The sequence below is a fragment of the Camelus bactrianus genome, chromosome 8 (genome assembly GCF_048773025.1).
Source record: "Camelus bactrianus isolate YW-2024 breed Bactrian camel chromosome 8, ASM4877302v1, whole genome shotgun sequence".
NCBI lineage: Eukaryota > Metazoa > Chordata > Mammalia > Artiodactyla > Camelidae > Camelus > Camelus bactrianus.
In genome coordinates, this window is record NC_133546.1 from 31862449 (window position 1) to 31889108 (window position 26660).

At 36.9% G+C, this 26660-nt stretch overlaps 1 long non-coding RNA gene across 1 annotated transcript in view; it reads left to right on the forward strand.

The window, feature by feature from the left end:
- LOC123619784 (uncharacterized) overlaps nucleotides 1–26660 on the forward strand; it is a 152215-nt gene that overhangs the window by 75208 nt on the left and 50347 nt on the right. Inside the window, exons 3-4 of the long non-coding RNA XR_006728463.2 lie at nucleotides 18589–18677; nucleotides 25801–25876. This is a non-coding gene — a long non-coding RNA (uncharacterized LOC123619784). The remainder of the gene's footprint in view (nucleotides 1–18588; nucleotides 18678–25800; nucleotides 25877–26660) is intronic.

Below are 26660 nucleotides of genomic sequence, written 5' to 3' on the forward strand. Positions count from 1 at the left end.
AAAATAACTATGTTTACAATAATTGTTTAAGAAATACACAGATAAAAATGTAAAATGTCATCAAAAACATTACATTTGCCGGGGGGGGGGGTGTAGTAAAAATATTGAGCTTCAAAATGGGATCAAACTTAAGCTGTTATCAATGTAAAATAGATTGTTATAGATACACATTGTTATATGTAAGTCATAGTAACCACAAAGCAAAAACCTATAGTAAATACACAAAAAATAAAGAGAAAGGAGTTTAAGCATACCACTAAAGAAAGTCATCAAATCACAAAGAGCAAGAGAAGAAGAAAGGAACAGAAAGCAACTACAAAAACAGTCATTATACAATGAACAAAATGGCAGTAAGTACATACTATTGATCATTACTTTAAATGTAAATGGACTAAATTCTACAATCAGAAGACATAGAGTGGATAAATGGACCCACCAATATGTTGCACATAAGGGACCCACTTTAGATGTAAGGATAGACAGACTGAAAGTGAAGGGATGGAAAATGATATCCTGTGCAAATGGAAACCCAAAGAAGGCTGAAGTGGCTATCCTTACATCAGACAAGATAAGCTTTAAAACAAAGGCTGTATTAAGAGACAAATATGGGCAATACATAATGATAAAGGCATCATTCAAACAAGAGGATGTAACATTTGTAAATATTTATGTGTCCAGCATAGGAGTACCTAAATATATAAAACAAATATTAACAGACATAAAAGGAGATACAGCAATACAGTTTAGTAGGGGATTTTGATATTCCACTTACATCAATGGATAGTTACATCATCCATACAGAAAATCAGTGAGGTAACATTGGCCTGAAACAACATGCTATATCATTGTAATTAATCGATATATATGGAGTATTTCATCCTAAAGATACAGAATATAGATTCTTCTCAAGTGCACATGGAATATTTTCTAGGATAGATCATATCTTAGGCCACAACACGTCTTAATAAATTTAAAAGGAATGAACTTAGGTGAAACACTTTTTCCAATCACAATGGATATGAAACTAGAAACTAATTACATGAACAAAAATGGGAAATTCACAAATATGTGAAGATTCAACAACATGCTATGGAACAAGTGAAGAAGAAATTAAAAGAAAAATAAAAAAAAATATTTTGAGACAAATGAAAGTTGAAATAATAATATGCCAAAATTTGTAGGATGTAGCAAAAGCAGTTCTAAGAGAGAAGTTCATAGTGGTAAATGTCTACCTTAATAAACAATAAAAGTCTTAAATAAACAACCTAACTTCAAGGAACTGGAAAAAGAAGACCAAATGAAGCTCAAAGTTAGTAGAAGGAAAGCAATAACAAACATTACAGCAGAAATTTAAATACAGACTAAAAAGAAAGTAGAGAAGATCAATGAAACTAAAATCTGATTCCTTGAAAAGATAAAATTGCCAAGCTTTTAGCTAGGCTCAATAAGAAAAAGAGAGAGGGCTCAAATAAATAAAATCAGAAATTAAAGAGGAGATACTATAATCAATACCACAGAAATACAGAGAATCCTAAGAGGCTACTATGAGCTATTATATGTCAAAAATTGGACAACCTAGAAAAAAATGGATGCATTCCTACCAAGACTAAATCATGATGAAACAGAAAGTTTGAACAGATCAATTAGCAGTAAGAGATGAATCAGTAATCACAAAACTCTCAACAAACAAAATGACCAAGCAGCTTCATTGGTGAATTCTACCAAACATTCAAAAAAGGATTAATACCAATCCCTCTCAAATGCTTCAAAAAAATAGAAGAGGAGGTAACTCTTCCAAGCACATTTTGTGATGCCAGCATTACCTTGACAACAAAACCAGAGAAGGATGCCATGAGAAAAGAAAATTACAGTTCAAAATCACTGATGAACATAGATGCAAAAATACTCAACAGAATACTAACAAACCCAATTCAACAATACATTAAAAGGATTATACACCATGAATAAGTGGAATGTATTCCAAGGATGCAAGTTTGGTTCAATATCTGCAAATCAGTCAGTGTGATACACCACATGAACAAAATGAAGGATAAAAATCATATATTATCTCAATGAATGCATATAAAGCATCTGACAAAATTCAATATCCATTATGATACAAACTCTCCACAAAGCAGGTACAGAGGGAACCTACCTGAACATAATAAAGGCCACATATGGCAAGTCCATAGCTAATATCATACTCAACAGTGAAAAGCTGAAAACATTTCCTCTAAGGTCAGGAACAAGATGAGGATGCCCACTCTTGCCACTGCTGTTCAACAGTTTTAGAAGTCTGAATGTGCATGTCATGCACAGAGTAGGCTGGCACGTTTATGCTGGTGCATAAAGGATTGTCAACCTGCACGAAGAGATTTGATCCCATTTTAATTTTCATTCCCTAGGAGTCAGCCAGTATGCGACAGGAAGGGAGAGTGGTTTATATGCATCAACATCAACTTTGCTCTTTTCTCAAGGAGTGGTAGTGTGTAATTTCATTTAACTTCTCTTGAGCAGCTGGAGGGATTGCACTATGTAAAACACTGAATCTGTGCTTTTATAGCTGGTGTTCACCTACACCACAGTGGCTCTTGAGTGTTCTAAAAAGTTGTGGGTTTTTTTTGTTTTCATAGATAACTTATGGATTAAAATGTAATCAAAGGCTTTATTAAATTTGTACATTGAAAAAAACAAACAAACAAACAAACTCAAGAAAGTTTTGTTTTGCTCAGACCCAAGGAAAACCGTGATGTGCATGGATGAAGGGCTACAAATGGAAACCATTTCTTTTTTCCCCTGCATCCTCAGACTCATCCAGGATTTTGAAATGCGTTGTCACGAGAAATCTGTTTTCAAAGTTGAATCACTAACAATTAGGCAAGAGAAAGAAATTAATAGCATCCAAATTGGAAAGGCAGAAGTAGAATTGTCATTATTTGTAGACAGCATGATACTATATACTGAGAAATCCTAAAGACTCTGTTATAAAACTTAGAACTGATAAAGAATTCAGTAAAGTTGCAGGATACCAAATCAATATACAAAACTGTCTTGCACTTTTATACACTAATAATGAACTATCAGAGAAAGAAAGTAATAATCCCATTTACAACTGCATCAAGAAGAGAAAATACTGAGGACAAAATTTAACCAAGGATATGAAAGTTCTGTATATTGAAAACTATAAGACATTATTGAAAGTAATTGTAGATAAAAATAAATGGAAAGATGTTGCATGTTCATGGAAGAATCAATATTGTTGAAATGTCCAAACTACCCAAAGCAATCTACAGATTCAATGCAATCCCTATCAAAATTCCAATGACATTTTTCACAAAACCAGAATAAATAATCCAAAAGTTTGTATGGAATCACAAAAAAACCTGAATAGCCAAAGCAATCTTGAGAAAAAAGGAACAAAATGGGAGGTATCATGCCCCCGATTTGACACTATATTACAAAGCTACAGGAATCAAAGTAGTATGGTGTTGGTATAAAAAAGACACATAGATCAATGGAACAGAATAGGAAGCTTAGAAGTAAATACATGCATATATGGTCAATTAATTTATAACAAAGCAGCCAAGAATATACAATGGGGAAAGGCCAGTCTCTTCAATATATGGTATTGGAAAAACTGAACAGCTGCATGCAAAAATTGAAAATCAACCATTATCTTAAACCATGATTAACTCAAAACAGATTAAATACTTGAGTGTAAGATCTGAAACCATAAAACTTCTAGAAGAAAACTAGGTGTAAGTTTATTGACATAGATCTTAGTGTTGATTTTTTGAAGTTGACACCAAAAGTAAAAAGAAACAAAAGCAAAAATAAATAAATAGGACTGCATAATACCAAAAAGCTTCTGCATAGCAAAGGAAACCATTAACAAAATGAAAAGGCAAGCTACTGAACACAGGAGAAAATATTTGTAAATTATCTGAAAAAGAGTTAATATCCAAAACATATAAAGAACTCCTGCAATTCAATAGCAAAGGAACAAACAAACCAGTTAAAAAATGGGCTGAAGATCTGAAGAGACATTTTTTTCAAAGAAAACATACAGTTGTCCAACCTGTACCTGAACAAATGCTCAACATCCTTAATCATTAGGGAAATGCAAGTCAAATCACAATGAGATATCACCTTACACCTTTTAGAATGACTATGATCAAAAAGAAAAGAGAAACCAGTGCTAACTAGAATCTGGAGAAAAGGAAAACCTTGTGCACTACTGGTGGGGATGTAAGTTGGTTCAGCCACTATGGGAAACAGTATGGAGGTTCTTCAAAACATTAAAAATAGAACTACCATAAGATTCAGCAATCTCACTTTTTGGTATTTATCTAGTGAAAGTGAAAACACTAACTCACCCCCATATTCATTGTAGCATTATTTACAGTAGCAAAGATATGGAAAAAGTCTAAGTGTCACTGAAGGACGAATGGGTAAAGAAATTGTGAGAGATTTCAACCATAAAAAGGAATGAAATCTTGCCAGTTGTGACAGCATGTATGAACCTTGAGGGCATTAAGCTAAGTGAAGTAAGTCAGAGAATGAGATATACCGTATGATCTCTCTTATGTGTGGAATTTAAAACAAACAAACAAACACAAAATCCAGCTCAGAGATTCAGAGAACAAAGTGATATTTATCAGAGGTGGGGTGTGGGGTGTAGGAGAAATGAGTAGGGGGTAAAAAGGTAGGAAAAAAAAACAGGCAAATACTGTAGATATCTGTTAAATGTTAGTTCAGCTGCATTTTCTGTGTATGTTTTGTAGTAAGTGCTAAAGAGAAAGATTACCTCATTTACTTTGTATGCATTGAGTGTAGCAAGATATATACAGATAATCTATAAACTTCTAATTGTGTTGATGCCTTGAGAAAGGGAAAAAATTAAAACCTTTTTTTAGCTCTGACATAAATCATACATTTCTATCTTTGACTAAAATTTTTTCCCCAAAATTTCTTCAGCAAAGTTATGTTTTCCAGTTGCTTATTTCTCTGTTGTTGAAACTTCCTGCATCAAGAAGACATATTACCATCGATTTTAGTAATTTTCAAGATTAAGCACCACGGCAATGGGCAATGTTCTAATTTAGAAATAGAAATAGGAATAGAGAAGATTTTTAGGAATGTAGTAATTCAGCTTTATAGGAAACAGGAAAATGACTCAATAAAACCATCTGGTCACTAAAAAAGAAAAAAAAAAGTTTGTGCCACACTTATGTGTTCCTGCTGTGTGAGTGGCCTAACATGGTATGGGGCCTACTTAAAGTCACCACTAACAGCTGGTTACCATTCAGTTGCTAGTGTTGGTGCCCAGTTATTTTCAGTCTGGCTTGGCACCGGCAGTGGCTAATATCTGCTAAGTGATGGCTTAATTTGTGGACCCAGGTCTTTAGGGTTTAAATGCCCCTGAATTCACTGCAATGCATAATCTAGGCTTGTGTGGGAGCTTCTTCAAAGATGACCTGAATGCTTGCAAGAGGTTGAAAGGCATCCTGGTTTCCTGGCTTTTCCATGGCCTGGACCTTCCTTCCGGGGTAGTTGCTGCCCATCCAGGTCCCTTAGGACTTGGCTGTCTCCTTCTCTCTGTAGCAACAGGAGGGTCTTGTTAGTAGCTCGGGGCAGTGCGATAATTGCTCTCAATAGTTTCTAGATTTTTGGCACACGAGGCTGTCTTTGGTGAGAATGGTATTTACATTGATATGTGTGCATCTGGGGCTGGGAAGCGTAGACATTTGCTGTGCGTTTACCTTACGCTTCTACCAGGCATCAGCTAGACGTTGGAAATTGGCTTTTAGGATTTGTTATACCTACTGCCAGGTCAGAAGGTTGTGTTGGAAATTTCAGGAGGTAAACGGCCCAAATGGTAGTGAAAGCAAGGAAAATACCATCTACTCAGGTTGAGGAACTGGCCAGTCTCAAGTAATTACAACTTTTTTGTTCATATTTATTATTTTTCCCTATTTACAGTTCCTAGAAGTCAGAAAATGCTTGCTTGTATCCCACTGTTCATTTTTTTTTCCTTTTAAGACAAAGAAGTAGTTTATTTTAGAAACAGTGTTCTTTAGTATCATCTTAATGTATGTTTGAGTACATTTTCAAAGTAGGAAGAATAAACGAAGTGCAGTATTTACATTTTGCTAATTTTCTTCTCTTGTTAGAAAGCTGCTATTTTGCAGAAAGAGAAATATGTTAAAAATGTACGTATTTTAACTATAAAAATCAATTGTCATAAATTGTATATATAGCAAATCACATGGGAAGTCTTTATTTCCTAATTTAAAAAAGCTGCCTCAAGGAAATGTTTCAGCGCACAGAGGCACATGGGCCACTTGGCAGACAGCCTAATTGAAACCAAGGGCCCGGGAGAAGAGCTGAACTCTCCATCTGCCGTCCAGAACTGGCTGCGCTACACTTTGAACCACTGCTGATGGCTTTGTACACAAAGATCAAAATGAGTTTGTTTTATTCAGCTGGGTTGTGGAGGTGCACATATTTTGGCTTCTGGATGCAATAAAGCATTGAGCTCTCAGATAAACAAACTATAAATCTAATCAAGCCTGGGCACAATGATAAGTAGATTGCTTGAGAGAGGGGGAGGGAGATAGAGAGAAAAGAGAGATACACACACATGGAAAGACAGAGAAAGAGTCACGAGATAAAGTGGCCCAATCCCATGTTATGCAATGGAGTACTGAACATGAGTCTTGGTATGTTGCCAGTTTTTTAACAACTATTTCTTTTTCTTCCTTTTCCTCTTCCTCTTCCTCCTCCCCACCCCCGTCTCTTCTTCCTTCTTGTTCTGTTGTAGTCAGACTCCAGATATATTCTCTATTAAAAAAATTGTCTTGGGAGCTACATCAGACTCCTTTAATTATTGTAAAATGTTTCTTCTCAAGGTTGTGTTTGAGGACTTTGAAATATTTCCCTTTCTATTTCTCAAAGCAGTGTAAACAAATATATGGGTAGTGTGTTTTTTATGTGCTATTTGTAGCCATCAGTATCATAATCATGTAACCTTTATTTGTCCCCAGTTATGTGCTTGGAAGTAATACGAAAGAACAATGAATGCTCCATCTTAAACATGTTTAGGTGTAACCACTCTGAAGCATAGTTGAGTGCTTCAGCTATGATGAAGAAATGGAAAGGTGTCATTGATTTATTCATGTGCTTTGGATGCTTTGACCCACCACACAACTTCAAATATTGTTGGAACCAATCCATCTCCTTACTTTACTAAGTAGCTGCCAGATAAATCTCCAGATATAATAAAATATGTGTCCATTAGGAATAACTGAATTCCACAACTAGATTCCACCTGAAATCTGAATGATGAAGTTTTCATTTAAAGTGAATACATAAGTTGACAGGTTTAAAAACTACCCAAGAAATAAATAACAGTGACTTAGAAATTTCCTCCAGTAATACAGGAATCCTGGCTGTGCCACAAATAACGAATTTCTAAAAAATAGATATCTATAATCTAAATCACTAATCAGATATTTACAGCCTGGTTAATTTGCCTTAAAAATTTTTTTATTGAGATATAATTCACTTACCACAACATTCATGCTTTTAAAATGTACAATTTAAGTCGTTTTTAGTATATTCACAAAGTTGTGCAGCAATCACTTCTATCTAATTCCAGAATGTTTTCTGTCATCTCAAAAAGAAATACTGTACCCATTAGCAGTCTTTTGCGGGGTTTATTGATAGACATTTCAGAGAACTGGTACCTTCTTTCTAACTTTCTATTTGAATAAAGGTTCATTTGTAGTTCTGAAAAATCAACTTTAATATTTTTTCATCTCCAATTTCCATGCTATTAAGATTCTTTTCTGTAGATAACCAAAATATTTCAAGCATGTAGTAAAATGCTGCAGAGTTTAGAGAGTTCAGCACTGAACTGGATAGCTTATTGTGTGAACTACCTAAGTCCCTTAGCAACTCAAAATTTAGTCTTAACTGCGTATGAGCCAACCAGGCTAATGAACTGAGCTGGGTACTACGTTGTCCAGAGTGTTATGCTAGGAGTCATGTTTCTTATTCAAAACATATATAGAAAGTTCAGTAATAATTATTATAATATTAATAATAAGGAGGAAGAATAGGAAGAAGAAAATGAAGATGAAGAAAAACATCTTAATATAATTTGTTGATCACCCTACTATGTGAAGAATTTGTTCAATATGCTTTTCATTTAGTAACACATTTATCTTCAGTGCAACTCATGTATATAAGTAGCGTATTGTGGTATTAACTGTAACTTGGTCCTAAGCAGCAGAAACCAATCCTGTTTATCTGCAGAAAACAGTGAGTTTCCTGGAAGTATGTAGAGGCTCCAGACTCAATGGGAGGACAGATGACCAGGATTATCAGCTAGGCTGAAACCAAGGAAGCTACAGAAGACTGGGCAGCAGGAACATGGCAGTAGTCACACTGCTACAATCTAATGTCATGCCACTGCTGTCACTGCTGCTGTAATGAATATGACCACCTGCTTTCCTGATGCTGTTGTGTTAATTTCTTAAGGTTCAATAACAAAGAAAAGAGCATCTGATATGCTGAACTTATATTAGGTGTCCACTCTGTGGGGAAGCAAGAGAGGAACAAGTTGGTTTGGGTAATATGATGGTTAATTTTATGTCTCAGCTTGGCCAGGCCACAATGCCCAGATATTTGGACAAATGTTACTCTGCATGCTTTTATGAACATGTTTTTTTTTGGGGGGGGGGTGAGATGACCATTTAAATCAATAACCTCTGAGTATGGCAGATTACCCTCCATAATGTGGAGGGCCTCATGCAATTAACTGGAAGCCGTAATAGAGCAAAAACGGATCTCCTCCCAGCAGGAAGGAATTCTGCCAGCAGACAGCCTTTGGACTTGAACTGAACTTTTCCCTGAGTCTCCAGGCTGCCAGCCTACTCTGTTAGATTTTGGACTCACCAAACCATACAATAATGTGAGCCAATTCCTTAAAATAAATCTCTCTTCCTCTCTCTCACACACACATACACTCACACTGTTGGTTTTCTTTCTCTGGAGAACCCTGACTAATACAGCTTATTTTGTGGGAGGTGGCTAAGTCTGCCAAAGATTTCTACAAAGTGAGTAACTACTCAAATACATTTGGATTACTAATAGGATGGGAGGGGTTCAATAATGGAAAGAAAAAAAGCAAGAAATGTCCATTACACATACTAATATATGAAGATGGTGTCTAAGTCTGAGGGAAAGGAACTCGGAGATATAGAGTTAATCTGGAAAGAAGCCATGGGAAAGTTTTCTAAAGGAAGAGAGAGACATGAACTGGAGGAGCAGGAGAAAGGGGTTCTAAGTCAGGAGAGTATAACCGGGCACAAGATCTCGTGTTGAGGTGGCAATACAATGGGAGATGGAGGAAGCCATGCTGGACCAGACCTTTGAACAGCCCTGTGAGGACAGCAACTACCTGGAAACCACCATGCTACGAGAAGTCAAAGCCACCTGCACAGGCCCTTTGAGGAGGAGAGAGGAATGTACATGCACGTGGAGCCCCTAGGAGCAAAATGCAAGCAAGGGGGTCTTTTAGGCGGTGTATTCGCCAGCTCCCCTGCTATCATGATGTCACAAAGATCAAAGATGAGACATCAAGCTGAGTCCTTCTTGGGCACCTCAGCTCCAGATCATAAGGTTAATAAAATGGTTGTTTTAGGCTATTATGCAGTTCGATAAAGCAGTGGTAGATTCCTGTCACAGACACCGTCCACTTGATATTAACCTTTAAAAGATTAGAGATACAGAACCAAATCAGGTGAGCAAATGAGGTTTCTGTGGTGAAGTTTAGAGAACACAAAAGGTAAGGACTGGCACCGAGAGACACCAGTGTTAATTGTCAAGGGAAAAATATCCTAAGTGTTCATGGAGGAAACAGAATGGTCAGAAAGATCAAAATTAAGCCAAGCAACATTGCCATTGAAGACCAAGATATTGAAGAGGCAGTGGGGAAGAATGTATGCAGCCAAGAGAACGTGGAGTTCAGTGAAGACCATTCATTTTGTTAAGGTCGATATTGATCAATATTGATCTTGCGTAGAGCAATTTCATTAGAATGACTAACGAAGCTAAAATGAATCAAGAGAGATTTGGTTTTGGTAGATATTTGATAGCATTGTGTTACTTTAGATTATTAACAACTATAAGTAAGCCCTCTTAAAAGGAAAATAAATTAAAATCTAATGTATGTTTTACTAGTATAAATATATTTTATAAATGATAAAATTTGTGAATAAAATTTGTATAAATTTATGTGATAAAATAAGTATACATTTATATTATAAATTTAAAATTATAGAGCTTACTTATAAAGAAAATACACAAGAAGAATAAGGCTGTTTTACAGATAATAACATTTTGATGTTTGGACTTATGGTCGAAATTAATGGCTACTGTCTTGCTTCAAGTCAGCAGCCTGCTGATTTGAATAACATCTTGGTTTTGTACAATATTGAGATGCTTTCTGGTGCTCCCTTCATTTGTTCAGTCCTACAGAAATGGACAGGTCTGACACTTAGAAAGACCAGTACAAAATTATAAGCTTTCTCATGAATTCCACATTTGTAAGAAGGTCAGATATACACAGAGATAGCAGAAGAAGCTTTATACCAAAATCTGCATAAAAACAATATAACCTAGGAGTCAGGATGGGTACCACAGATCCTCGTGTGTTCAAATTTGCTAAATATTGTATTATGCGTTTTTCCAGTTTTTAAATTAGTCAAAATATGTTTAGAAATCATATTTCTATCAAACATTTGTGTGACTCTTAAAGCTTCTCCAGAGGCTTCTGCGGAAAGCTACTGGTTTAGATTAAACAGAGGGAAATCTGTAAGGCACTTTGCTTTCAGCAGAACTACTCTGGGTAGGTAGCAATTTCATTTGAGTATAAAAATTATATTCTCCATGCTCTAGTCTCTGCTTATTTTATCTTTAATTTCTTGTGGCTTCACCAAATTACAAATCAATGTATTCTTTATGTTTTTAATAAAACATCTCATGAATATTTGGTTCTTTCTTTCTGTACTATCTGCTTTCTAGAACTTTCTGCCCCCTTTTGGAAAAAGACCTTGATGACCAGCTGTATGCCTCACTAAATTCTGCTCAATACCATGCAAGGACAATGGGATAGTCTTTCAGTTTGCTTGTATTATTAGCTATTATGTCAGTATTAAAGATATCAGAAGGCATTTTAGCCCCATAGATGAAGCAGACAGTCACTAAATAAGTACTGTGACACCTGTTAGTCTCAATCAAGACTTTAGGTGTCATTAGCAGAGAAGCATGTTGGGGCTTGAGCAGAGGCTCAGTCATCTCTACTTCAAGGTTGGAATTGCCCTAACTCTACTCATAGCTGTGTAACATGGACACCTCTGTTTTGGATACAAGAGGAAGAGAACTGTTCTGATGCTACAGTTTGTGAAATGTAACACCATTGTCTGATTCTGTTATTAAGTGCAGTTGTTCACACCTAACCACGTATTTATCATCTTGCATTGTTATCTCAAGATATTTATTTTCTAATGGGACGCTAATAGCTTTGTGTGGGAGGTCTTGTCTTTCCTATTTAGCTGTAAGCTCTCAAAGACAATGGACAATATCTCATAATTTTTGTTGCCACTCTGTACAGAGTAGCTTCAGGCACAGACTAGGAATGCAATAGAGGTTAACTGACGAATTAATATAATATTTATTGAGCGCCAATGTCATGCCAGTAGCTATGCTAAGTGCTATGTGATATGGCGTAAGTTCTATCTCCTTAATAAATTGAAAAAATAAAAAGGGTGTGTAAACACACACATACACACACACACACATTCATGTATATATACATATCTATTTACTATGATTCACCTTTTTATCACAAGATAAATATAACGAGCTTTAGAACTTATTTTAATTTCAAATTTGTAATATTATTGATTTTATTGTAGACAATCCAATATTTTGTTAACTTACCAAAGAACATTCAGTATAAATAACATTATAAAAATATGGGGAATTTATTTTTATTAAGAAGGTTTTTATTTATTTCTATTTTTATTATTATTTTTTAAGATAGGAATAATAACTTAGCAAGACATTTGTGAAAACTCTTTGTGTCTTAGTTGTTAATTATATTCCCTGTGTTGTAGCCTGATGAAGTTTTTGTTTTCTAAGAAAGCCAGTGAGGAAATGGTTCATGCTGGGGATTTCTCCTCAGTATGCTTCATATCTGCATGATATTGAATCCCTTGGACTCTGAGATTTCCCTTAGACCTCTACATCGGGAGTATATCTTCTTAGCATATGCTCTAGACCAGGATTTCCCATTAGTCAGCGTGAAACAAAGATGATTAGTTAAGACTGGATAGAAAATAAAGGAAGAGAGAATTAAAACCTGGGAGGTATGTTAAAATAAAGTTGGAGTGCAAGGTGAACTTTATGGTTTCGTTATTCCCTTTTTCCTAGAAACTCTCAGCTTCTTGCATGAAAAGGAGGGCCTTCTAGGGTTTAAGCTCTGCTAATAAACAGTAAATCTCCTTCAGAATGAAACTGATTGGAGAATTCCTAATGCAGTTGTGAAAATAGCTGAAACACAGGCTATTTGGAAAGAAGGGCAATTTATCTCTCCGTGAAAAAACTTGTATATACTGGATGGTCAGATGCATAGATAAATGCCTTACTTTTGGCAAATGCTATTTCCCACGCAGGACTTAGGGCTGCCCTGCCTGGCTGTACTCTGAATAGTGAGAGGGTGCTGTAGGTTTCAGAGAGCTATGGTAGAGTGTGGAGTGGATTACTGTGAATTCTAGTTGCTGGCATTTGAATTATTGCAGCTGATGGTTCTTTGATCTGGAACCCTGAAATAAATTCAGAATCTGAAGGATAAGAATTAACTGTGATTTAGATGTATAAGTTGTGTGGGCTTTCCAGTGGAATTTAAATTTCATGATGCAAAAAAGACAGCATTTTGTATAACTAATATAAATAAAAATAAAATAGTCATAAGAGATACTGAATAAAGACATAACAATGAAAGAAATTTATTTTGAACAGAGAATCAGAAATAACAGACAGATGTCAATTTAATAAACTAATTATTTTCTGTCCTCAAAGCCATAAAAAGCAGCAAATACAATTTTTAACTTGAGTTACATTATACTATGATATCTCAATGAAATATAATTCAACATTTTAGCATTTATATGTTTTGCGGACATTATTGGTTGATTTTTTTCTTCCTATTATTTACAATAACATAGATATAGTCATTGTATTTCAAAAAAGGAGAATGTAATAGATTGACCATAACTGTTCCATGTGGATCTGAACTTGCAAGTCAATAGTACAAATTACAAAAATATTCCTTTCTCTAAAAGGAAGATGAAGATTAAGTTTACAAACTGAAAAGCATTTCGCTGTTTTGGAGTTGTCTTTCCCTGGTCAAACTAGCTTTTTTTATGCTTAGAAATGCTGATTACATTTTTAAAATGAGGATTTCATGCTTCAAACTTCGAGTCAATAAATTCTCATACAGGGTAGGGGTCTTTATATGGAAATTGAAGGAAGTTGGTGATTATGCCATCAATATTAGCAATATATAGTTAGTCACAAGAAAATATTGCTTACGTTTTCAAAATTTGATACCCAAGTAAAACTTACCAAATGGGGTTACTTTTACATGCTCTCTGAAATATCTGTTTTAAGGAAAATCTCCATCTCCAACAAAACTTGAACACATGTCCTAGGAAATACAATTTGGTAAAGAAAATTTTACATTTCTGGAATGCATTAATCATTGTCTCTTCCTTCCTTGTGGCCTTTCTTTTCTTCCTTTTATTTTGGATAGGAAGCAGTTGAGTTTCTCCCTGAAGACAACGTGGCACGGATGGTCAGCATCATTTTTCTCTTTCCTTTGCTTTTACCCTATTTCTGTAGTAACCCACATCCAAATACATCACTGACTGTTGATATTAAAAGGCTAATCAAATTTCAGAATTCTGTGTAATGGTTCAGAATTCTGTGTAATGGTTCACAAGGATTGATTCAAACACTGAGCAATACATAGAGCTCACAGAGGGGCTTGGTATCAACTGTTCTGAGCAGCTAAGAGGGCATGTCTGTCCTGCTCTCTATTCTAAGTTTTGGTCTTCCTTGTCAGGGAATTAGTTCTGGTTCCAGTCCAGCAAGGACCGATGAGAAAAATCTCTTTTTAGGATCAAAATCTGCCCTGCCACTTCCTCCCCTTAATAAGCCTTAAGTACATACTTTATTCCTTTGATAACTATGTAAGTTTAAAAAACTAAAGATCTAATCTATTCTTATAAACAATAATTAGTACATATATGTATACTTCAAAAAACGTGCTGTATACCGTATATATGTATTTACATGCAATATAATGTGTATGTACAGTCAAAAGAAAAAAGCCTTAAGTACATAATAAATAAATTGATTAGGCCCCTGGGGATGGGTGGGTGAGACACCCCCTCCCCACCCAGCTAAAGGGGCTTAAGTAGCAGTTGATACTCCGTGAACTGCCTTCAGTTTGTGTAGCTTTTACTTGTTCAGTGGCATATTCACCCAGAGCTGACTCTCTTCCATGAGGGATTAAGGGAGGATGGAGAGGGGAGATGAAAGTCTTGGTTTGGGGGAAGCAGTTTTAGAGAAAGAAGAGCCTGAGGAGGATTTTATGCAATTTTTCAAGGGTAAATATTCTTCTGTATCATGAATTCTTTGGTTAAAAAAAAAGGCTTTGTGCTAATTCATTATGGGTGAGGTATGTTTCTGGAGTTGATGTGAGGGCAAAGGCTGCTCCAGGGAGGCCACCGTCTCTGGGCAGAGAGCTGCAGCCCGCAGTGGGCAAGGTGACTTCTCCTTTCTCAGTCTCCTTGCGAAGACTCCCATCCTTCCTGAAAATGTGTTGCCTTTAAGATACTAGAAAGTTTGGGGGAAGAATCATTTTCAAAATTTAACCTCTCCAAGCCTCCGCTTTATCATCTGTGAAATGGGGGTAATAGAAATACCTGTCTCATAAGATCATTGTGTGTGTGTTAATGCAAGTAACCTCTTTAGTACGGTGCCTTACACACAGACCCTCAGTGTCTGTTAGATATTTTTCCATTATCAATTTGTTAAGGACGAAAGTTGTCTCAGTAGAAAAGTGAAGTAAACAGACTGGATGACTTGTTTGCAGTTTAATAAAACAACTGGCTCAAATCAGTACAGTTATTATGAGATCATAAAAAAGATCAGACTGTTCTTGAAAAGGGAGAAAACCTGGGCTAACGCATCATTTATGTTCATACCTACTTATGAATGACATTGAAAATTTCAGGGAATAAAAGAGAAAGATTAATACTAAATTCAATTTGCAGACCCCTTGAAAAGAAAGGGGGTTTATATTTATGAAGAATAAATCCTTTCAGATTATTCTCATCCACTGAAAACTGAAAGACTCATAGCTGAGTTACTAAAGAGATCTGTGTCATGATTGCAAAAAATCTTCCAGCTTAATAGTCAAATTCCAATTCTTTAAGCTCTTATTTAAGGCCAAAATCAGCTAGCACCTTGAGCATGTTTTATTTCATCTAGTTTGCACCACCTCTCCGTGTTAATAGACATTATTAGCTCCACTTTACAGATTAGAAAACTAGCCAGGTGAAAAAAACTATAGTCTCTTGTTAATATATATTTTAAATCTTTTCTTCTTATTAGGTCCATGTAAACTGAACTTTGAATCTATATAAATCTTTCCATTAAAAATAAAATAAAATAAAATAAATTTAAAAGCACTGCTTTGACACTATACCTCATTTTAATACTATCCAACAGGGTATAGATCTGTATGGAGTGTAACAGTACCAATCAAGTCCTGCTCTCAAGGCATTAAAAAAAAAAAATCTGTTGTCAAGTGGAAACAACCACCTCTGTCTTGACTTGAGTTTCCTAAAAAAAGAAAGCCTTATTGATAGCCTCTATGCTAAGACTGTATTGGAATTCCAGAGGTCCAGTGAGATGGGATTAAATGCAGAGCCCCTGTAACTGCACCACGGTGGAGTTGCAGAGGCTGAAAAAGCATGCAGTGTCAGGAGATGAGGCAACAATGAAGGATGCGTAGGCAGCCTATGACTGAGTGACTGAAGTTTAAAAGGCGGGTGGGGCAAGAGGAGGTGCCTTCCTGAAATCTCCCTCCATCAGGTAGGAAGGAGGAATACATGTTTATCTTTGAACAGACATTGAAAACTTGGTTATTATATCATCTGGGCAATTTTCCTTATTGAAATGAATTGTGACTGGAAATGCCAACAAGAATTTATTCTAAGTGAAAGAAGAGTCATGGAATCTGCTTAGTTTTTATCCAGGGGCAGGAAAGGATTATTCCCACTGAAAACATTTAAAGAGATAAGAACAGTAATTTCATGAGTATATCTTAAGATTTCTGCACATTCAATTCATTAATTACGCTCCAAACTCTTAAAATGCTCTTTATTCCATGATTTCTACTTCCTTACTTCCAGTGGCTTCCTCACACACCACCAGTATTCTTTAGCTCAAATCACTTCACTCAAGCTGGTCTGACTAATATTATCACTAGTGTTACAATTGTTCAAACTATTAGACTCTTGTAAGTCCCAGTATCAATTATTTTCTCTGCAGGGTTTGTCTGTGCTCACCACTATTAATTTTTTATACTTTCCTGTCTCACATTCTAAGATATCAAACTTCCAATCTCACTTTCTATGCTCTGGGTCAGTCCTTAGAATCTCCTTCTTCTTCTATACCTACTTCCTCTTTTACACCCAACTTACAAAAAAAAAAAAAAAAAAAGATGATCCTTGTGGTTTACTCCTCACTCATGCTTTCTTGGCTCTGTGTCTTTCCCGAAGATGATGTTTTCTCCTTTCTGCTAACCCTCAGCAATTATGAACTCAAAACCCCGAGAGCTCCTTACCTATAAGATATCTCTATTTCAAATTCAACATGTCCCCAAACTGAACTCTTCATCTTTTACTTCCAGGCTAGCTATTTCCTCTGGCATTTACTATCTTGATTTATAGTACCATTATTCACCACACCCCACCCTCTGCGAAAGTCAGTAACCTGGGAGTGATCCCTGACTCCTCATGGACCTTCATTCCCACATCAAAACAGTCACCAAGCCCTGGAGATAAAGCCTTCGGAAGAGCTCATGAATCTATCAGTTCCATGTCATCTTCACTGCTACTGCCTTAGATTAGGTCTTCACTGGGTCTGACCTGGAGGTTACCTTTGCCTTTGATAACATGTTTCTGAAACCATTTCTATTATTTTCAATAGTTGGCTTTATAATTTTTTCTAAACATAGAATTGTAAAAAATCCTTTGGTCTACAAAATTCTTCTTTGGTCTACAAAAGAAATGATAGATTTCTTGGCAGTGCAATCAAAGTCAGTCAAAGTCAGTCAAAGTCTTCATGATCTGACTGCTGTGGTTCTACTAGTTTTGAAATAAGAGAGTAAAATGATAAACACAGAACATATGCTTTACCATCAGCCAGTCCTGGGTTCTCATCCTGGCTCTGCCACTTACTGTCTGACCATGGGCAAAGTAATAATCCCTCTGAATTTTGGGTTTTTCATGGGTAATATATGGGTCAGTGTATATAACCATAGTGAAGATTAAATGGAGCCATGTATGTGTTGCATCCACCATGTAGACAGTGCTCGATACATTTCTCTTTCCTCCTTCCCTCATTTTATTTCCTTTACCCTACATGTCAGCTGCTGGTATACATGAAAAATCTTGAATACATTTTTTTTTTTGGTTTCATACGTCTATGTCTTATAATATTCCCTCTAAAAGTAACTCCCTCTTTCCTGCTGGAAAGTTACTTCTCATCATAGAAGATGAGGCTGCAGGGTCACTCCTATAAAGCATCCCCTAACACCCAAGGCAAAGGTAAACACTCCATTCTCTTTTTTTTAACATCTTTCCATATCTTGTGGAATTGCCAAGTCAACTCATGTCATTGTGCCATAACAATGAGGCACTTGGGCATGGAGGGTATAGCTAGTCACATAATGCTGTTCTTAAAAGCTGGCATGATACCAATACAAATAAGAAAAATGCGTAAAGAACCTCCAAGATGATCTTCCCATCATTGTACAGTCGTGCAGCATCCAGTCTTTTGAATGATTGTTTTCACCATTAAAAATGAACATGGGAAATCTGTATGGGGTTAACTGGAAATTGTTATGTTTTATAAAACAAGACCTATGAGGAAATGCTAATATTGTACTGATATTACTTAGTCTAAAAAGAAGGTAGAAATCATTGAATAACAACTCTCAATCACAACATAGTTTAACATAGAGAAGACACCTGGGCATTTTTTGGCATCAGTGAGCAACAGATGATTGTGAATAGTTTAACTTGCTGTAGGAAAAGTAGTTACAGTAACAGAAAAATGTCTTGAGGGTGAAAAACACTAAAAATTAAATATTTCTTCAAGTGACTGTGACAATTCCTCTATGACATCTTTCTGAGTTTAACAGTGATTCCTCTTGAATCCCAGAGAATGGACCATTTGGCTCATCAAGGTCCTCTCCACCCACAGGATCCCATGAATCCATCAAATAATGAAGACTTGACTCTCTTGCAAATGTAAGCATAATAAATTTTTCTTAAAGCTATTAAACCCTTTTTATTATAAGCAGTGCTTGCACCAGAGGAGACTAAGGTTCACAGATGGATAGCATAAACCCATATAATTATACTACATATCTGCAAATAATTAATTCAGCTTTGTGCATGTAATTTGTGTGTCATTGCCCAAACATCCTTTTTCAAAAATACAACTCAAAATGTGCTGAATGGGGCAACAAGCTTTTTAGTCTTCCTAGTGACATATTTCAAGAATAAGTTACAACAGACATGAAAGTAGACAGTTGGCCTGTCTTCCATGGGGCCTAGGAAGAGTTACTAGGTGACTGAGGAGTGAGTGGAAAGGCAGAAGGGGTTCCAGACAGAGACTTGCCATGTCAGGAGCCAGTAGTGTGTGGGAAGTTGGCAACAAGCCGGATGGAGACTAAACTGAGCTTTACCACTGCACTTTACTTCCTGTGAACTGGAGACACGCAATTCCTAATGTGTTTTCTCTTTCTTTTCCTTCCTGCCGATGGCTGTGACTCAGTATGGCGACTTCCACACATTCTGACCTGACTCCCTAGCTCTCCTCCCTTGATCTAAGATAGTTTTGCCCCAGAGCAGTGGCTTAGTCCAAATCTGTCTATTGGCAGCATGTTATCTGCTCCTAACATTCTTGGACTAGGATCAAAATGATGTAACCCCCCAGGCAAAGTCCAGGACTGCTTTTTGCAGCTATATAGCTGCCGCCTGCTGACTACAGAACACTGTTATAAAGGGCTCAGTGGTTCTTAACTTGGGGCAGTATCACCCCTGGTGGGGTTTGTATTTGTGTGGGGGCCTTTTGGCACCTTGAAATTTGGTGGGTGGTAGCCAGGGATGTAAATGTAACATTTGGGACAGTTTAGCACTGCAAAGATTTGTTTCACCCCAGAAGTGAATAGTGCCTCCATTGAGAAGCAGGTTAGATTTAGAATTGCCCCAGTGTTGACCAGGAAGCAACCTAAAGTCATCTTGCCTCTTTGCTCAAGGAGATTTTGTGTGAAAGAAAAGATGCTTCTATCTTATTTGCCGGAGTCATCAGACTCTTATTATAAAAAGAAGACAATTGTGTCTAGGAACTTGAGATCCTAACAGAAGATCCAGACCCAGAGTCTGTTAAGGGCTTTGAGCATTTCTACAATTCCAGTCAAATAGGAAAGAAAAAAAAAAGTGCATTTGAGAGGTAACTGCCATTTAGTGAAAATCTCCTGTATGGTAAAGGATTTAGACAGCCCTACCTTTGAATACCTCTTAGGCACTTATTATTAGCGTAACCTTAGCTAACGTGCTTACTTCTGAACCTCCATTTCCCTGTCCATCGAAGGAGTATTACAGTACCACATGGGTTGTTAAGAAAATGAATTTAATGCTTAAGTCTTACCACATACCTTGGTGCTTGAAAAATGGTAGCTAATAATAATAAATAATCATTAATATTAGTAATAGTATCATTATTCAGAGTAAGAAAAAATGAACTCTATTATCTGAATCCAACTGATATTCCACTCAATGTCTTCTGTAAAACACACATAATACTTGTCTTGATGAAATGGTAAACAAATAACCCTCTTTGGTAATACATGTACAAAATATGTGGGGAAGGAAATGCAGTAAAGAGGAAATTATTTTGGTTTCTGGCACTACTTCTTCTCTTTATTAATTGTATGGCTCCTTCCCATCCCAGGTCTGGTTGCCTTTAACTTTCAAAGCCTAGGACCTCTTCAGGGGCTAAAGACTCAATTATTCAATGTTATAATACTATCCATTAAACCCCCCTACTGCGAGTTCTGTTGCTGTGAGCTTTCATTTAGAACTATTGTGTAATTAGCAGCATCTTGGTATAATTTAGTTTTGGAGGGTGAGAACATTGAAACCATGGGTCCATTCTCTATTCATCCATCATGTACATCTGTGTACAAGAAAGAGCTATACTGTGTTGAAGTACAAATATTCTTCAGAAAAAAATACAGTGCTCAACAAGATGACTTTTTGAATTTATATAAGACAAATAATAGTCCTATGTCATTTCTTCCTATCAGTTCCAGATGCATGCAAAGACTTACCAGACTTTTCAGTAGTTGCTTTGTTGCTCATGTCTCTAGTGAATCTCTAAGAAGATCTATTGTTCTCTTAAAACAATAGTCTGCTGCCCAATCTCCTCTGTGTGGCTGAAATTTTCAGGTACATTGGTTGTTGGTGTGTTGGAAGGGTGTTGTCATAGCACCACTGAATGGTAAAATGGTTTTAAATCTCTAAGATAGACTTAGCACATGCAGATCTAGTTTTCAGTTGTACCTAAAGGGATTTGCTAGAAACTTCTTTAAACAAAAAAGGAGAGTGCCTGAGAAACAGCAACTTTCAAGTTAAATGTCCAAGAGCCTTTTCCCACTGGGGCCTTGGACTTGAGCATTTGCCCACTTCCACACCTTCCTCATTTATAGTTTGTTCTTGATTCATAGGAATAGAATATATATTTTTCTCTCCATAAGTATCAAGTGTAGGAGCCTAACTGGTTTACTAAATCAGTTATAAAGCAATGAAAGGCTGAAAAACTGGAAAAAGTCTTTGGGGGAATATTGACTGATTAAGTGAATTATCTAAAAAAAGTAGTATAGAGAAATATAAAATTTAATTATGTATAACACAAATTATTAGTGTCTTATAGTAATTATGTATAACACTAAACTCTATTATTATATCACTATAATAATGTGTTAAATTATAATTTCATATTTAGATTTAATGAATAAGTTATTGAGCATGATTAACCATTTAAATAATTTTACATAAGGGGAAAGAATTATCAGTTGATAAATTCAGGTGATCAGAACATAAAACTTTATTGTCTACACGAACATGATTACTGTGGAGGTAGAGACAACATTCTCAGTACACCCCACTTCTGTCCCCAGAGTTGTATTTGCATCCTGGAAGACTGGAGCAGGTGGAACTAAGTTGTTGAGGAGGAGGGGTCAGCAATCAGGTCCTTACTGTTGTTTGTCTGTTTATGCAACCATCACTCCTCTGTCCTTTCTGGTACTTAGAGCTTGCAGATATCTCTGAGCTATTTCGTTTCTGTCTGCAGGGTCCTTTCAGGTTCTGGGCACAACTGAGATTTCAGCAGAACCGGTAAAGTGCTAGACTAAAACTCTTAACCCGTCCATTACAAGTGACTTTGTGATCATTGTGGTATAGCTGCCACTTCTGACATTAGAGGTGACTAAGGAAATCATGACTATGAGCCAGAATGAAAGAGCCTGATAGTATTAGGTGCCAAAGCATAAGATACCACCTAAGAAAACTCAGAACCATTTGGGAAGAATTTTTTGAAGGCTAGATCAGACAGAAATAGAATGGGATCATATTAATAATTACCGTTGTTATTACCTTATCTTACTCAGAGGCTAGCATAGTCTGGGAAATATGTTTCACTCATCTTTCTAAAAATTCCTAAGATAATAAAAATGATACATGTGGTAAGAGGAGGTTTTCATCAGACTTCCAGATCTCAATTCAATTCCCTTTTTTTAAAAAAAAATTAACTTGTATAATTCCTATATCCTTATGTTTTCAATCCCTATGGACAGCTCTTCAGAAATTCATAAAGATGTAAAATGCTTCAAAAAAGGAGACTGTTCAGAACATCGGCAGAGATATTATCACCTGATAGGTGACAAGCATTGTGAGAAACAAGTTTGCCTTTGTTCATTCCCTTCCTGGTTATCTTTCCCGTCACATGAGGAAGAAATGAAACACCAGAAAGGATCAGGTTATCATCATCTACACTGGTTCCTGTCATTGGCTAAGCATTAATTTAATAGCCCAGCCTTCATACAGGAAGCTGCTGCCTGACCCACTGTTCCCGGCGCATGCATTCTGAGTGCTTCCCGTGCATGCCACATTGCAGGAGGAGTTTCTTGGTCACTATGGGACCTGCCCCTCCAAAGCACGAGCTTTCAATCTTCATTGTTCTGGTGGCAGAACTCTTTGTTTAAAAGCCCAAGATGTAAACCAGATGAAAACAGAGCTGCTCCTTTTGAAGCAGGCGCTTGAGGGGCTCGTCGCCTTGCTCTTTCACTCCTCCCAAGGGCTCTGAAGACCCTTACTCTCCAGCAATTTTAATGTCTTTGTTAAAACAAAATTCTGGAACATCGTGGATTTCCATCCAGGGATGGATGGAAACATCTCCATCCAGGGATTCTCCCCTGGAAGGAGAATCTCCAAGTGGAGAAGCACAGCTTATTGAGCTGCTGTCGCTGCTTCCTCTAATTTCACCTTTGATTTAGTTCCGCTCCCATCTTCATGATGTTCTCCTGTTAAGCAACTGGCCCTGAACTCCTCTTCACAGACGTGATGAGGTAGTGATTTTCTACAGCTAAGCACCAAGGAGCTACCCCCCCAAACTGCAAACCCAAGAAGGATAGAGACTGTTTGGCTGAAGGTTGCATCGCCGGGGCGTAATGCTGTGCCTGGCACGTACTGGTCATTCAATAAATATTTGTGGACTGAGGGAATGAGTGGGTAGAGGAATAACCAAGGGAGCAGGGAAGCACAGAGAGTTCAGGAAGTGTAAAAGGAGTGCAGTCAAATAATTACATAGTTTTCTAGAGCTGTGCTAGCGGCCTTGCCACTAGGTTCATAACTTGCCTCATCTCGTACTCCGTTTTGAGTCCAGTGGCCCCAAGGGGCCCTCACAACTTTCCCTGGGCTCTTGTGACTAATTTCCCATCCTGTTTCACATAGTACCATCTTAAAACTACCCTACTGGTATGTTTTATATACTCTTCTCTCTGGTGCACACGGTTGAGGCAAAGGGAGCCTGATGCTTTCCCTCAGTTAGTGGAAGTCTGTGCTTTGGCTTCTGGGATTTTTTATTTGCTTGTTTGTTTTGTCTAAGAAATACTGAAAATGACCTCATCTATGAGATTAGCCCCTCCACCATACACAGTGGATGAGCTTGACTCTTGCAGTCCTGAGTATATAACCATATCTAAATACAATTCATTATAATAAGAACAGTGTACATAGAGTAATAGGAGCAAAGTGCTCCCCCCATAGCCACAGGAAGCACTTAGAGTAGGGGAAGAGTGGTTGTAGGGTGGAGTAAACAGAATAATGCCCCTCCCCTCCACCAAAGATACCAAGTCCTCATCTCTGAAACCTGTAAATGTTACCTTGTGAGGAAAAAAGGTCTATGTAGATGCGATTAAGTTGAGAATTTTGAGACAGAGAGATTATCCTGGATAATCAGGGCAGACCCTAAATGCAGTCTCTTATGAGAGAGGCAGAGGGAGGTTTGACATAGATAGTAGAAAAGTAGATACACATAGAGAAGAGAAGGTGATATGAAGACAGAGGCAGAGACTGGAGTGAGAAGGCCACAAGCCAAGGAATGCTGGCAGCCACCAGAATCTGGAAGAGGCAAGGAACCAGTTCTCTCCAAGAGCCTTCAGAGGAGCTGTGACCTCTGACCTGCGACCTGCTGACCTCTTGATTTTACCCAAAGACACTGATATTGGCATTCTGGCCCCCAGACCTGTGACAGAACAAAGTTTGTCATAATTTATTCCAGCATCCACAGAAAACAAATAAAGAGGGAAATGTAGGCTTTTAAGATTTTGTAGTAAGATTTTGTAGTGTATAAATCTACTTATCTATAAGCCTATATATATACACATACATATATATATATAGAGAGAGAGTATCAATATTGCCAGCTATTTCCTGTTGTTGAAATATGCAGGAGTTTTTCAAACTTTCAAAGATGAGAGAAACTTTTGAAAGGCCAGATCACCATGAAGAACAATTCTAGTCTGCAAAAGTTGACAGAAGAAAGGATCAGAATGAATTTGAGGAGATCACTCTGAGGGTAAACAATGAGACGGAGGGCAAATAATTGGGATTATTCAGCAAACAGACTTCTTAGTGGGTTGAGAAATTAGGTGCTACTGGGGTGATGGGGAAGTGGACCAGGGGACTGACCTATTAAATTAAACATGATATTTATAAATTAATGCCAAGGTTGGTGTTATCTTGCTCTGCAAGCCTTCTAGCCTTCGCATGCAATGAGCCCTGATCACCATCATATAGGTAAGTGCCTGGTGAATTGGTGAGAACCAAGACTGAGTGCAAGAAGCACTTGTTAAAAAAGGATACTGAGTAAAAGTCTCCAAAAGTTGACACCTCTGGTTGGATGGCCCCTCTGTTGGTGAACCTTGAAGCATCAGCCCTTGAAGATCTCAGTTTGACTCAGGCCAGACTTTCTCCTCTGGTGGAAGCATGAGCAATTTCTGCTCCTTGCTAAATGTGCCCAGTTAGTTTGTGGGCAGAAACAGATACCCTTCCCCACCAAATGCACCCTTTTACTTGCCCACAGGCCTTTCCAGCAGTGTGTCCGTATATGCATCTACTTTCTCATGAGTTTTTTCATAACTGGGAACCTTCTTTCCAAGAGGCCAGACTGGTGTAAAGTATCTGGTCTTAGCCTTACAGCAAAACAAAGACACTGAGCTTTCTTTACAGTCCTGTTCTAGCCAGGCGTCCTGTATAAATTATAGATGGGGAAGCTCCTCTGAAAGTTCTGGGTAGTAGAAAGTACAGGATTGCTATCTTGACATTTTAAAACCATCTGTGCATAAGCTTTAAATTCTCATTATGTCATATAAAAAGGAGACTGCTCACACATAGGCATTTATGATTTCTAATTCCTCCATAGTTCTGGAATTCTGAGTTATATGTTTAAGTTTTTGAGATGGAGACATCATTTGATAGGCCTCCCAGAAGTCTTCACATTTGTTTATAATTTCTATAGGGCTCCTCTGCATTTGTGCTAAGGTAGGACCCTCCAACGTGTGTAACTTGCCAATGTTCGCACTCAGTTGATCATAAGTTTTTTATGCTTATATATGCCAGAAAAACAATTGTGTTGTCATCACTGTGATGCTGAGTGAGACTTAGTCTTACCATGAACCTGTACGTTGTTTGATTTCCTCTAGCTTTTGAAGTTCATAAAATTACAGTTTCCAGCAATGTTTTAATAATTTTCTGAAGAACAGCAGAGGTATAAAGCTCATTTGTTTGATTCTGTTCTGTTTTACAGACCTTCAAAGTTCAACATCTCCAGAACTCTAGAATTCCCCACTTTGGAGGATGAATGGTTAATTGGATCCTAGTAGGTAAGCAAACACTAACAAAATAACAACACATACCAAATATTTCTTTTTATGATTCTAAAAGCAGTTGAAATATAGATGTGGTTCTAAAACTACAGTGAAGAGTATGTGTTAGATTAACAGTCTTTCATTTGTTAATAATTTTGTTATATGCTACTTGGAAGAGATTAGTTAAAGCTATGTTTCTGGAAGAGAGGGTCAAACAGAGACAGCAAAGCACCCTAGTAAGACATACAAATTTTTTAAAAAATTTCTTCATTCATGTAGTAGTGAAATATTTTCTTAGTGGCTACTTTATATTTGATAATATGGTACATTTTTGCAGAAGAATGCAAAAGCAATATGTCTACATCAACCTCTGCTGTTAAGGAGCTTATAGGATTAAGAGGCAGTGTAGACACTAGTATGAGTACCACAGAGACAATTATTATTACCATGTATTGAGTTCGATGTGTCAGGCAGAAGACATTAACACTAAAGTATCTATTCCTCACAACAGTATCTAAGAGAGAGAATGTTTTCCTGGTTTTATGAGTAGGATATCTCAAGACCAAGACTCATGGTGAATAAATTATGGAGCTGGGATTAAAACTAGGTGCTTTATCTCTAGAGTCCAGCCTCTGCTGTATCATCATGCTGGAATATTCCTTGTTACAACTTACGATTAAGTACAAGTGAAAAGCATCAAGTTAATTTAGCTTTATTTTAAGAAAGAGATTATCACATTAAACATTCATATACCACTACCTAAATTCTACACTTAACATTTTAATGTATTAGCTTTATC